The 12,885-nt window shown below is 38.7% G+C and overlaps 1 protein-coding gene across 2 annotated transcripts in view; it reads right to left on the reverse strand.

Moving 5' to 3' along the window:
* TDRD3 (tudor domain containing 3) overlaps window positions 1-12,885 on the reverse strand; it is a 112,375-nt gene that overhangs the window by 85,855 nt on the left and 13,635 nt on the right. Inside the window, exon 1 of one of the 2 annotated variants that reach the window (XM_086620242.1) lies at window positions 11,514-11,573. The exons of the other annotated variant lie outside the window; for it this stretch is intronic. The gene's annotated coding sequence lies outside the window, so the exon portion shown is untranslated. Of the gene's footprint in view, window positions 1-11,513; window positions 11,574-12,885 lie in introns of those variants that run through there. 2 annotated transcript variants of the gene reach the window in all.

Consider the following 12,885-nt stretch of genomic DNA (forward strand, 5'->3'; position numbering starts at 1 on the left):
TAAATTTCTGTTTGTGGTTGCTTGTCATCCTATTGTGTTTGCTTACAAAAACACTGAAAAATTATTAAACTGTTTACAGAACACAATGTTAGCCTGAGTGTTTCAAAATTCTCATTTATACAGGAAAAAAAAATAATCTAAAGAAGCAGTAACAATAGCTAAAGCCCATGAATCTTTTCTACCAACATTCTGCTGCTGCCACATTTACAAAAGTGTGAAATGTGAATTGTTCAATTTTACATATAGTGAAAAGCAAGCATTTTGGAGGTAATCTTGCTACCCAAGCATAGGCTAACAATTTTAACCTATTCCTGGATGGAGATAACCCAGATCAATAGATCAAAAACATGAAAAGAGAAAGGAGAAGTACTTCATACAGTAAGACCCCTACCTTAACCTGTTTGTTGTGACACTATTATAGCAGGAGATGAAGAATTATCTTCTGGAAAGAAAATTATATTTCTCATCCCTAATTAAAGCAAGTTTAGAGAAAGAAAAGAAAAAGCACAAAACATTTACCAACTTTTTTCCTCAAAAGGTTTGTCCTACTGCTCAGATTTCAGAGAACACCTGGTCATTTAAACTTTCCCTCTGTGCCAGTCGCTAGCAGCTGGGCCATTACACTATATTCAGTGCTAGCATTCAAGTATGCCATCTGAAATTTAAATGATGTCATCTTACAGTATGCCTTGTGGTGTTTACAGTCCTCGCATGACATCCTGGATCACAGGTCACAACATCTTTCACTGAAATGTTGCTAGTTGCCACTCATGTCATATGTCAGATGAAAGCAAAGAGACATGAACCGTAACTTGTTCCTGCACATGACACTATTTCAGCCATAGACACCTCACTGATACTTCCATATTCAACGACTCAGTCGTGTGGAATCTCAAGGTGAAAAAAGGATTTACTTTCTACAAGGGTAGTTTCTCACAGACATTGCTTCACAGTGGGGAAGCTTCTCAGCAACAACTGCTAGAGGCATTAATTGCATAGTTTGCATGCAAGCTATCTAATACAGGCAGAGTATTCCTATAAATAGGACAGATTTGTTCCCCAGAGACAGCGCGCGCTGATTTGAGATGGGTTACGAAGGTTAACCTACACATGATTTGGCATCAGAACTTGGATGCGGGCTATTCTTGTTGTGGGACGGCAGCCAAGTAATTGCTGGCAGCATCTTACAGCAAATTTTTTGCTATGACAAATTCGGGTGGCTGCACCAGTACAATAGAGAAGAATGAACATTATCTTTTCCAGGAGAAAAAAAGGGAAACCATGCCTATCTGTCGCAGTGAAATTCAAGGCAAAGATTATCTGTAACCTCTCAGTGGCAGTCCCAGTCCTTTCTATGGAGACATGGTACACACTGCCATCAAAAGAGCAGGTTCCTACCAGGTAGTTCAAGCAGCTACAACCACCTTTAGCTACAAAAGGTAAATCCATTCCCTTCTTTCATTTAACAAAGCAGTGTATTTATCCTATAAAATATCTTAGCTTGTAAAACACAATTCACCACGTTTCCCCAATCCCAGTCCCTACAAACTCCCAGGAGGTGACTGCTTTTTACTGGAAGTACAGGGGCTTCACAAACTTCTTGTACATTTGTCAAGCTTTTTATCAAGATGTATGAAATATGCTGGTTGTAACCTGCCCTCCTACAGCCCATGAAGAAAAATGCTCACTTGTTAGCCCAAGCTGTGTCAGAGCAAAGAGCTCTTCCTATTCTCATGCTACGAAAACACAAAGGGAATAAACTAAGAGCAAGTTAATTTTCAGCATACTACAACCGCTTTGCATTGCTTCTGCTAAGTACAAGATACCATCATGCCATGGAAAAACATTTCAGAAGACAATTTTCCAATTTTACACACAGGTGCAGCATTCACGAAGATTTATCAGATTTCTAAAGCCAAGACACACTAAGCACAGGAGTATTCACATCTGAGAGGCTCAACATAGAGAAAAACTTCCCAGACAAAACTACATCACAGAAAGAATTAAAACAATCAATAGGCAAAACTCACAGACACCAAGAAAAAAACTTTTTCATAAATCAAATAACACAGCTCAAAGTCTCAGGCACGATCAAGGAAAGAAGATCTTGCCTCTGCTCCCATCATTTCCTCCCTCTGTCTACTGGGTGCTAAATTCTCTTCCCCTCCCTTTCCCCAACAGATCTGAAGTATAAAAGCTTAGCTGCTGAACCAATGTGTCTACATTGATCTGCATTTACCTGCTCATTGTTGAAAACTGAAAGGATTCTGAGCCCAAAAGGTTCCAAGTTCATTACCTTTTCCTATAAATCTTAACTTGCTGTTATCCTTGACTCATCATAGCTACAGTAGCACTACCACTGTAGATTAAAAAAAAAAAAAAAAAAAAAATCACTTTCAAAGAGTCCACTTGACAGTGATGCACACAGCGTACTACCTGTTTTTTACACACATCATCTGTTTCCAAAGAAGATTCTCACAGTACTTCCGAAGGCATCTTAGCTTTATCCTCCCGTAACATTGTTGTTTTGTGTACACTAGCTGAAGACTACAAATGATCAACAAAACAACAGTGAATGGCTACTGTAGACTTAGAATTTCTCGGGATTTATGAATTTAAGTTTTTGTAGCATCATTTCTAGCATCATTGGCATTTTCTGAGGTCATCACAACCAGCATACCTTTCCTCTACAACCTTAGACAGGGTAAACACATTCAGAGAGTTTACCAGTACAATTATGCCAACTTAATTAGAGTGAAACTTTCGCATTTAATTTAGTCTTATATTGTCTTCTCTCCTGTCTTCTATACAGGAGAGAAACAAAAAATATCAAAATCTAAGCATGAAAATGAACTGCAATACACTAACGTAAGTATTTATTTAATTTACAAATTAAATATTCCTACATATCTGCTATTATATTAACAGTAACGTCACTCACAACTCATAGCAGTGAGATACAAAAAAGTTGGCAACAAGGTATCATACTTTAAGTCAAAACACACAAGAATTTCAACAGGACATGTTGCATGGTTTTTAAAAATGAGAAAAGCCTATCTTTGCAAAAAAAAAGTTATGTTTCTTTTCCATAAATAGCTTTAGTTTTAGAAGTTTTCTACTTTAAAGAGACATTAATTTGCCAGCTAACGATAATGAAGAAATCATGCAAAAATTTTCAGTTCAGACTGAAGATTTCATCTTCTCCAAGGAACAGCATTCAAACTCTACAAGAATATGCCAAAAATTAAGGTATTCCAGTAACAAGGATCCTGCAGTCTTCACGTGGTCAATTTGAAGAGCTCTCTAATAAGGTACCCAGCAGTACTGTCTAAGACACCACCAGCTTCCAGCTGGGATGCACACCAGACTCCTGCAAGCTGTACGGCACACCTGCCAGCCCTTAGTCTCAAACAGCATCAGACACGTGCCCGTTCGGATAACGTAACGGAGCCCTCATGCCTACGGGACCCGGCGCTCCGCTCACTCGGGCACACTGCCCTCTGCGCTCACAATGAAAAAGCAAAGCCTGTGCCACAGCGGCCGTCCATAACGGAATGATAACAGCATTCCATACCTCAAAAAAGCACCAAAGGGAAAACTGAATTTGAGGTGGGAGGCATTCAGAGACAAAAAGTGGATATTTTTATGGGCAAATTGAATAAATCATTTAAAATGAGCCTTTTTAGTCAACAACTAAACATTTCAAGCAACACAGTTGTTATACTTCATGTTCAGAAATACTGCAAAGATCACACGTGCACACAAAAACACACTCCTTCCTTTGTTATCTTGCTCCACGTCCTCAAAGGAAAAGGCACAAGAAAAAGCACGTTTATTTTATATACAGTGATTTATTACATCTGTTGCTATAATTACAAAGTAAAACCAATTAATATTGTCTACCATGGTAAAAAAATAAAAATAAAAATCACTGGACTGTATTACGCATCCATCTTAACTATGACTAAACAACCCAGAAAACAAATAACTCCTTAAAAAATGACTCAGGTGAAAAAGGAACCTTTCATGAACCACGGACCCTCTGAACTGGGCCTCCAGAACTAAAAGCTGAAGCAAATAGCAGTAACTCATCCAAACCTCCAGAGCCTAAAAGGCATGCAGTAAGGGCTGACTTACACTTTAAAAAAAAAAAATAAATATACATATATATATATATATGTGTGTGTCTCCACAGTTAGAAGCAGCAAGAAGCAATCTGCAGCTGAAATAGTGCCATCTGAACAGTTCTGATGAGACGCAGTGACCCCCCACTACAGAGGGTAAGCCAGATACTTGAATCCGAAGGAGTCACTCTGCTCCACTTGTAATCACCACAGCAATTTATCTTTCTTATCTTGGACACCTAGCTTCGAAAGAGATGAATGGCCTTCTGGAGGTAATTATTTCTGCAAATTTAATGGAGACTTAAGAGCAACTAGCTCAACAAAGGCATCTAAATTTTAGACAACTAAATTTGGATAGAGAATTAAATTTGTGTCTACTGCTGGAGCATAACTCCTAGACTATGCATTCTTGACAATAGGTATCAAGTCAAGAGCTATCCTTCCCAAAGTACAGGCTAAGATTTACTCAGTCCTTGAATGCAACTGCGAAATAGCCTTTCAGTACATCAGAAAATAACACAAAGTCTCTACAAAACGGGCAGTTATAATGCTACTAAAAGCAAATTCTCTCCTCAGAAATAATAATTTAAAATATGTATATACACAAACAAAATCTGCTGAGAATCCCAAGATATCCTCTTGTTTCCTCAGTATCTAAGAAAAAGTCTTTCTTAGGAGGAACTACATTTGTGCTTCCTACTCTTTTCTCCAGTAGGAAGATAGAGACAGCTACTACACAGTTAGTCTTGCAGAGTACTTACCCAAGAAGTTAATGAACCATTTTACCATCCTCCACCGATGACTGAACTTGTTGGCTCACAAAAATGATATAGATTGATCCAGATGATTTCAAGGAAACTGCTACTTCAAACACTAAGTTATTTTTACACCTACAGCACCAATGGCTGCTGCAATAGATTGGAGAAGCATGCAGAGAAGGGAGATGGTGACTGGAAGACGTCCCTTCTGGAAGTCACCATCTCCAAGCACACACGGCTCCGCAACTCTCGCAGCCAACGGCACAGGCACAGCCATAAACTGCTTGCATAGTCCAGTCTAGAATATTTTACCATCAGAAAGTAAATGAATGCCTCAACATTAAAGAAATCCATGACTAGTGAATAATGGACATAGCTGTAATACCTCTGAATGTCTGCTAATGCAAGTGTCTGTTTTCAGAAAAAAACGTTGAGGGTTTTTTTTTTTTCACTCAAGACACACCAATCTATACTTCTACTTTGCGTAACTCAAATTTGCCACAAGTGGTATGCAGTCAGTTAACAGTAGCGATAATGCAAAATCTTACAATCTTGCTACTCTTGTTTCATCCTAAAACCACAACAAAATTCTTCCATCTTGCACTGCCTCTCGCAATTTTCTCAAGTTAATTTTCTAACTGTACTTTCACATGGAGATAGAAAATTTAGGAACAGAAAAACAAAACTCTCAATAATGTGTCTGATGGGATATATTGAAAATCTACAAGTTGCTTTCAAGACCTATGTATTACTACACAAAAATTACGTTAAAGACACACTAAGGTTTCAAAGACAATACCAGAAGAGAGAGAAAATACAAACATTAAAAGGTCAAACTGAGGTTTCATAAACAGTTTTCTTCCGTGTATTTGCATACACCACTCTGATCAGGCATAGGCAATACCATAATATGCAATCACTCTTATTTTCAATAGCTACTATTTGCAGTTCACACTAAATATGGAATTATGCCACCCTTAAGACTTGTTTTTGCTGTTGTTATTGTTGTTAGGATATTGTCATCAGAGAATCCAAGTGAACAACATGAAACAACTAAACCTGCTTTCAAGGGCTTCTGTAAGGTGAGACGACATTACCTTCCTTTCACAATACGGAATTAAGCAGTTAGATTTTAGTTAAAAGCGTCAGAAAGACTAGCATTAACTTTGAATACCCTGCCTGAAACTGCTACACTTTTTTTGTCTGAGTAGTTAGCATTTTCATACGAATTCAGAAGTATGCCCTGAATGTACAATAGTCACAAGCTCCACGCTTCTGAAAATCCCAACTCCAGCTCTCCTTATTGCTCTGCTTGCATCCTTAGAATTCCCACTCTTTCACTTCTCAGCCTTCTGTGTCTGATGCAAAGCAGTCTTCTCTCAATCACTGTCTGAAAATAAGGAGATCGTCAGCAAAATGCTACAGAGAGACTCAGTAACATCTACTGGGAGGTAGGTAAAGAATACTTTGGTAAGTATGCTCAGACAAAGCAACTTGGCATCTGGCCTGACATTTTTCTGTTCTGGTAATATGTATTTTATTAATGTCATGATGTCAGACATACATGCTACAAAATTTCCTCAAGACCTTAAAGGTTCAGAAATATTTTTTATATACCAGAGCTTTTTAATTCACACTAAACACAGGAAAATATTTTTTATATAATCAACTATGAGATTAAATAGACGGTATTTCCCTTTTCCTTTCTCTGTATTCCACCGACAAGCTGTAAATGCCTACCTAGACAACTCAGTAAGCACTTCTGTCTTCCCGTACACACTGACTGTGCTCACCCTTTATGGCCAACTATTTATGCTGTCTTTACAGATTTAAGGATCTAGTCAATGTCTGCTCAAAACTAAAATAAAAAAATATGTTCCTCATGAGTCCATTTTCACATCCCACATGACTGCCTCCATCTATGTGACATTACTGATAACCCTCTGAAAGATCAAGAGTCACTCCCTGCACTTGGCAAGACTATTACACTATTTACTACCTAGAAGTTATGAGAAGTTAATGGTTTGACAACATAAAATTTGGCTTTTAGGAAGACCGGTCAAACAGCCATATGTCTCAGAGCACTCATCTCAAAGTTGCTTTCTCCATACAAATTTGTTGAGAGAACTCCCTTTTTATTCACAGACTCTTTGCTGGACGAGGCATCATCTCATTCTTCCACAACCAGCACAATCCCTTTACTATGTGTTTTCCCTAACTTCACATGTATAATTACACACCCATATTTGCTCTGAAGTTTGGTTGATGCATATATATATATATATATATAAATTCCTGATCTCCGTGCTAATAAATGCAGCTACAAACTTCAGCGTGAAGTCTCACCTCACACTAGACTTTCTGGTAACACACACATCACAAACTATTTTTGGTATGAATTAAATTGATGCATGCTGCTCATAAGCACGAAAACGTTAACGGGTCTGAAGTAACCGATCTCCAGCTCCATCTCCTAGATGCAACATGACAATATATCATCAAAGCTTACATGACATTAAGTACAAGTGTATTCACAGCTCCACCTATGTTTACTGGTGAGGTGCAGTAATTTGTGAGCAAGCCATGGGGTGCAGGGTTCTGTAGGAGGACTCAGATTTGAGGTGCTCAGCCTCAGCCATCAGCAGCATTTGCACACTGCAGCTTTCCCTTGACCAAAAAAAATACCTCTTTAAGCTGCTTATATGACTGAAAACTGCAAGCTTCACGACAAAGAAACTCAAAGGACCCAAACAAAAATGGGTGACAGAGAAGGATGAAGAACAAAGCTAGAAAAAAACTACAAAATAAGTAAACTTGTCTCTGCTTTTTTTTTTTTTTGGCTTTATTTCAACTGAGACCACTCAGTTTTTTGCAGTCTGACATTCTTTCAGCAGTAATCAGAAAGGATATACAGAAAGAATGGAGCAACATGAAGTCTGTCTTCATTGTCATAAACAGGTAACTAATATGACAGGCATTTCATCACATAACTTGTTCCCTTTTCTAAATGCTTTTCTCTCCTTTTCTCCTCTTTTCTTGCTGCTTCTCTTCTAGCTTTAGAGTTACTTGACTGGAGTTAATACATTAGCAAATGTGGGAACATGGTAACAGAAGACCCATGTTCTTGTTATCTATTCAGTGTATTGCAGATTAATTGAGACTTAGAATGAACTGCCATTCTGTCATCCTTCATTAATCCCTTTCCCTTGCCCAGCTACTTCAGGTTCTGTTTTCCTTATAAGTCTCACAGTTAAACTCCAGTCTATCTCCATCTGAAGTATTAATAGCGGAACACCTAAGTAACACCTGCTCTTGATCTCTGCCAGGTAAGGGAGTAGGTGGTAGCAAGCTCAACTAATGTGTCAGGATAAATAGAGAAGTTAAATTCACAACTTCTGCTTTCTGATTCCCAGTAAGAACAGAACAACATGATTAACTTTAGAGTTAGGACAAGTCATGGTGCCTCATCACAGAGCGGAGAAAAAGTAAAATTTGCAAAGCAACATTTAACACCATCTTCCTTACCTTGAAAGCATTGCCTCAAATCAAGGTAAGATGCACTGAAACTTCCATTGTCTACGAAGAGAATCTCCTTCAAAAAATATTCTCTAATGCTTTGCAGGATAATTATCTGCCAAAAACTATGAAAGCCCTCTAAACTAAATCGTAAGAGAAGAACAACCCTCTCAGCCATTTTTATTGTGGACAAATTCTGATAAAATCCTTTTTGCACCTGTTAACACTTTATCTGTCTCAAGTCTTTCAGGAAATGGTCACTTCCAACCTGTCTTGAATGACAAGCTTAGTTTCTGCTTCTAAAAACATGAAGGGCTTAACAACACTTTACCACAGCTGCGCATTTTCCTAACAAAGGATAACTGCAGTGGATAATTGTACAACAAATAACATTGTGCACAAAAATTAGAATTCAAATTATAGCGCTGCATGAACATTAGCATCTCTTGACAGTTTCAGTGCTAGGTATTCGAGTCTTGGTCGATTCCTTCTGTTTAAGTTGCTCCAAATGTTAAAATACACACAGAGACAAAGGGGGCAAAAACCACACACACACACACTGACTCATTAGGTCTATGAGGTAATTTGCCCGAGTTGCTGAGGTAACTTTAAAAGAAGTCTGATTATTTATAAAACGTGGAATGGTATCGAAGAAGAAAGACTATTTCACCATAGTGTATATTACAGATTCACAGACAAAGCACTCTCCTCCCGCAGGAGGCAAAATGCGTGGTTCAAATCCCGAGGGCTGAGCTGGTATCTGCTTCACCTGTACCGAAACATTCTAGCTGCTGAACTAATGCGCACAAGGAAGACAGATGCTTTTGCCAAACTTCTCCTCCCTCCTTTGTATTCAACACTTGGAAAAAAGCAAACACTTCACAGATTAAGTAGAAAACCATTTCACATGAAGTCTAGTTTCTTCATTTTTGTTTTAGCAAATAAATCCAAAAGTTTTTAAAATGCAGTTGAATTCAATTACCCTTAGAAAACTCTGATTATATATGACGCAGTCTGTCCGGGAGCCCTGTCACACCAATTAATTTTAATCGCACACGCCAATTTCAGCCAAATTTGACAGAGAAACAGAGGTCTCAAAGACGCCAAGCTCCCCTAAGTTTCACAGAAATCGGCTGCCGGGTAGAAGCAAGACATACAAATTAGCAGTTGCATTGTGGAAAAGGGAAACAGAACTTGGCTCTCATCCATTTTGAGCAGCAGCAATCAACTGGTCAATTGAGGCCCTCGCCTAGCTCCAAACCAGCCATAACACACCCTGGTGCTTGCCAAACAGAGAGGGACGTGAGAGGAAGCCAAATGTGTCCGGAGGTAGGACACACCATGAGAAGGGAATGAAGGCACGATAGGACACAGGCGTTAGAGAACATCAAGGGCAATGCCACAGGCGGTGACGAGAGTCAAAGGAGGAAGTTTACAACAATTAGTTTAGTTTTAGGAGGGGAGGGCATAAGCCTCAAGGCAACCACACTTTTCAGACTCCCATAGCTCTTACAGCTTATTTTCAGCTTTTTTTCATTTCATCAATAGAGTCAAGTAATCATATGATGCTATGACTCAAAACCAGACTATGCACTTTCTTCAATGCAAGTTACTTGAAGTTTATGCCCTAATATGCCGACTAAGAAACAGTGAAATCAAGTGTGTGTCACAACATTTAGGAAGTAATGTTAAGCTAAACAGTACAGAGTGAAATATACATTTGCATTCCATAGAAAAATTTAATCCACAGTACATGATAGCATCAGGACTCCAATGGATGCAGGCAAACAAGCAAAAACCATCTCAAGAAATAACCACCTCTCAGTTGAAAAGCAGTAATTGATGACACTTTTCATTTGCCAAGTAGTAAAACAGGTATATCATCTTCACAGAGAGAGATGGCATGATAAAGCTAAACCTTTTTATTCTGCATGCTTAACGACACAGGAACACACCCACATCCAGTCACCAAGTCTCACAGAAGCCTGTGCAAGCCCCTCTTGCAACTGCAAATGGCTGTTCACACTCTTACACTCACCCTTCTGTCTAAACTCACAAGCATATGAGGGGCTAAAAGGCATCGAAGGCCACACACTTGCCATTTTGAAACCTGCGTGTAATTTATCATACATTATATTTAGCTTAATAAGCTGTTAATTAACATTTGGGGGGAGGGTAGAGGGCTGAATAATATCACATCTGCATCACACCACATTTTCTCAGTCATTTGGTACTTTCCTTAATAACGACCGATTGAATGACACATATCTACAAAGTATCTCCATTTTCCTCTTTCTCCTTGTCCTCATCATATCATTTCCTTTCCGAAACTCTCCTTCCTTTCAGGATCCTCCGTTTTCTATCTACCCTTCTTTATTTGACAGTAACAAAGCAGATCAAACATACAGAACACTTTTCTTTTGAAGATTAACTACCTAGAATAGGCTTCTTCACCATGAAAAAGACTGAAGAACGGATTTAACATATCTATACAGTTGCAAGTGATGTTAGAGATAAAAGGGGATTGGTTATTCACTGTCTCTAAATTAGCAAGAGGAAAAGTCAGCATACTTAGGAAAAGGGTGCTTCACACAGCGTATAAAGTTGTTACTCGCTATTCTGCGGCTGTTAAAATTTTACACAGGTTCAAAAAACAACTGCACAGGTCCATGCCAAAGAAATTAATCAAAAGTCTATTTAATATAAAGCAAACATCCAGCTGAGGAAACTACTGAAAAAAAACAATAGTTAAAAGTCGGGGAAACATTCTGAGGCATCATCTCTGCCTATCTGTCACTCTCAGGCCTTTCTACAGGCATCAATTATTGGACTTGATTAGAGACACAGTACTAGGACAGAAACTTTGACACAGCAAAGGGTAGTGCAAGATAATCCACTGTAGAGACTGAGCAAGGAAAGATGTGCATGGGGAACAGAATGATTCAAGTTTCTTGGATCTGTAGCAAAGTTAACTCAAAATACCACTTCCACATAAAATGAAGAGATCTTTCATCTTTCATGTTAGTCTCCAGTTCACAAATTTGAGTAATCAGAAGTTTAAGTAGCTGCCAGACCAAAAAAGGCATTCTAGTTAAGGTTCATATTGAGTACTTACCTTCTGTAAGTCACATTTTCTATAATCAAGTAGTACGTCAGTTTTTTCACTACATACCAGCACCGCTTGTGCTACCATAAGCAGGTCAAATTAACATAACCACTTTATAGTTTAAAAGAGATGCACAATTTTTCATCACAAAAAATATAACAGAAATAATTTTCAGTTTTCTTTTAGGGAGGGAGGGTACAGGAGATGACACACTAGTAAAAACTGAACTATGTAAGAAGCACCACCCTAGCAGTTCCTTGGCCAAAAGGAACATCGTGTACCTCAGAGATAAGCACTGAGCCGTACTCCTTGCAATCGCTGAGGTTGGGAAGCGGCTGGACAGAAAATAGCTCTGTGAGTTCACGGTGAAGCACAATTTGAACACAAACCAGTGTGCCCACACAGTGGTAAAGACTAATGACATACTGGGCTGCATTAGCAAGACTGTAGCCAGCAACCCAAGAGACGTCTTTATTCCCCTTCTCCAAGCGCAACGCCACATTTAAAATATCATATCCAGTTTCAGGGGTCCCCATTATGAGAGAAGACCTACAAGCTGAAGACAGGCCAGTAAGATGTTTTGGGGGCTGGAGCTCACGTCACAGGAGGAGAAGCTGAGCACACTGGTTGGTTTGCCAAGTTTGCTCAGCCTGAGGAGCAGGCCAAAGGAGAAACTCATTCTCCTCCCACTGCCCCCGATATCTGAAGGTGGTTTAAGGGGATAAAGTCTATTCTGAGAAGTGCGGAATGAAATGATCAAGTGCGAGAGACAGAGGCTGAAACATGCGAAATCTCAACTGGACATAAGGGAGAGAAATATTTTCCCAAAGAGTGGCTAAACACTGGAGCAGGCCACCTTGGGGATAGTCAAAGCTCAACTAGAAAAGGCCTTCAGCAAGCTGATCTAACTTCAGTTAGCCCTGCTTTGAGCAATGGCTGGGATTAAGATGGCCTCTCCAGCAGCTGTCCAAGCGGATTCTGTTTATTAAAATGATGTTTAGAGTATCTCAAAACAAAGCAAAATCTGGCAACTTCATAAGAATTAATTCCTAAAAATGTTTTCTCAAAGGAACATTCTATGCATTTTTTTCTAGTAAGGATACTTAAAAGTTGGCTTGTTGAGACTAGAATATGTAACATGTAATATTCATACGTATAAGTAACAAAAGGCTACAACCTTAGTAGATCAAGTATAAATTTGATCTTTTTAATCACCTCATGTAGCTTATCAACTGTACTCATAAAGGAGACTATTAATATTTCTCAAATCAAGCTATAAAATCTCACTTTATTACCACACAGAAACAGCACTGAACCATAAAACTACAAAATCAAACTTGGAAACATTATTAATTGGTATTTGGTTATTAAAGCATGTCTT

Source organism: Tauraco erythrolophus, chromosome 1 (genome assembly GCF_009769465.1).
Source record: "Tauraco erythrolophus isolate bTauEry1 chromosome 1, bTauEry1.pri, whole genome shotgun sequence".
Classification (NCBI taxonomy): domain Eukaryota; kingdom Metazoa; phylum Chordata; class Aves; order Musophagiformes; family Musophagidae; genus Tauraco; species Tauraco erythrolophus.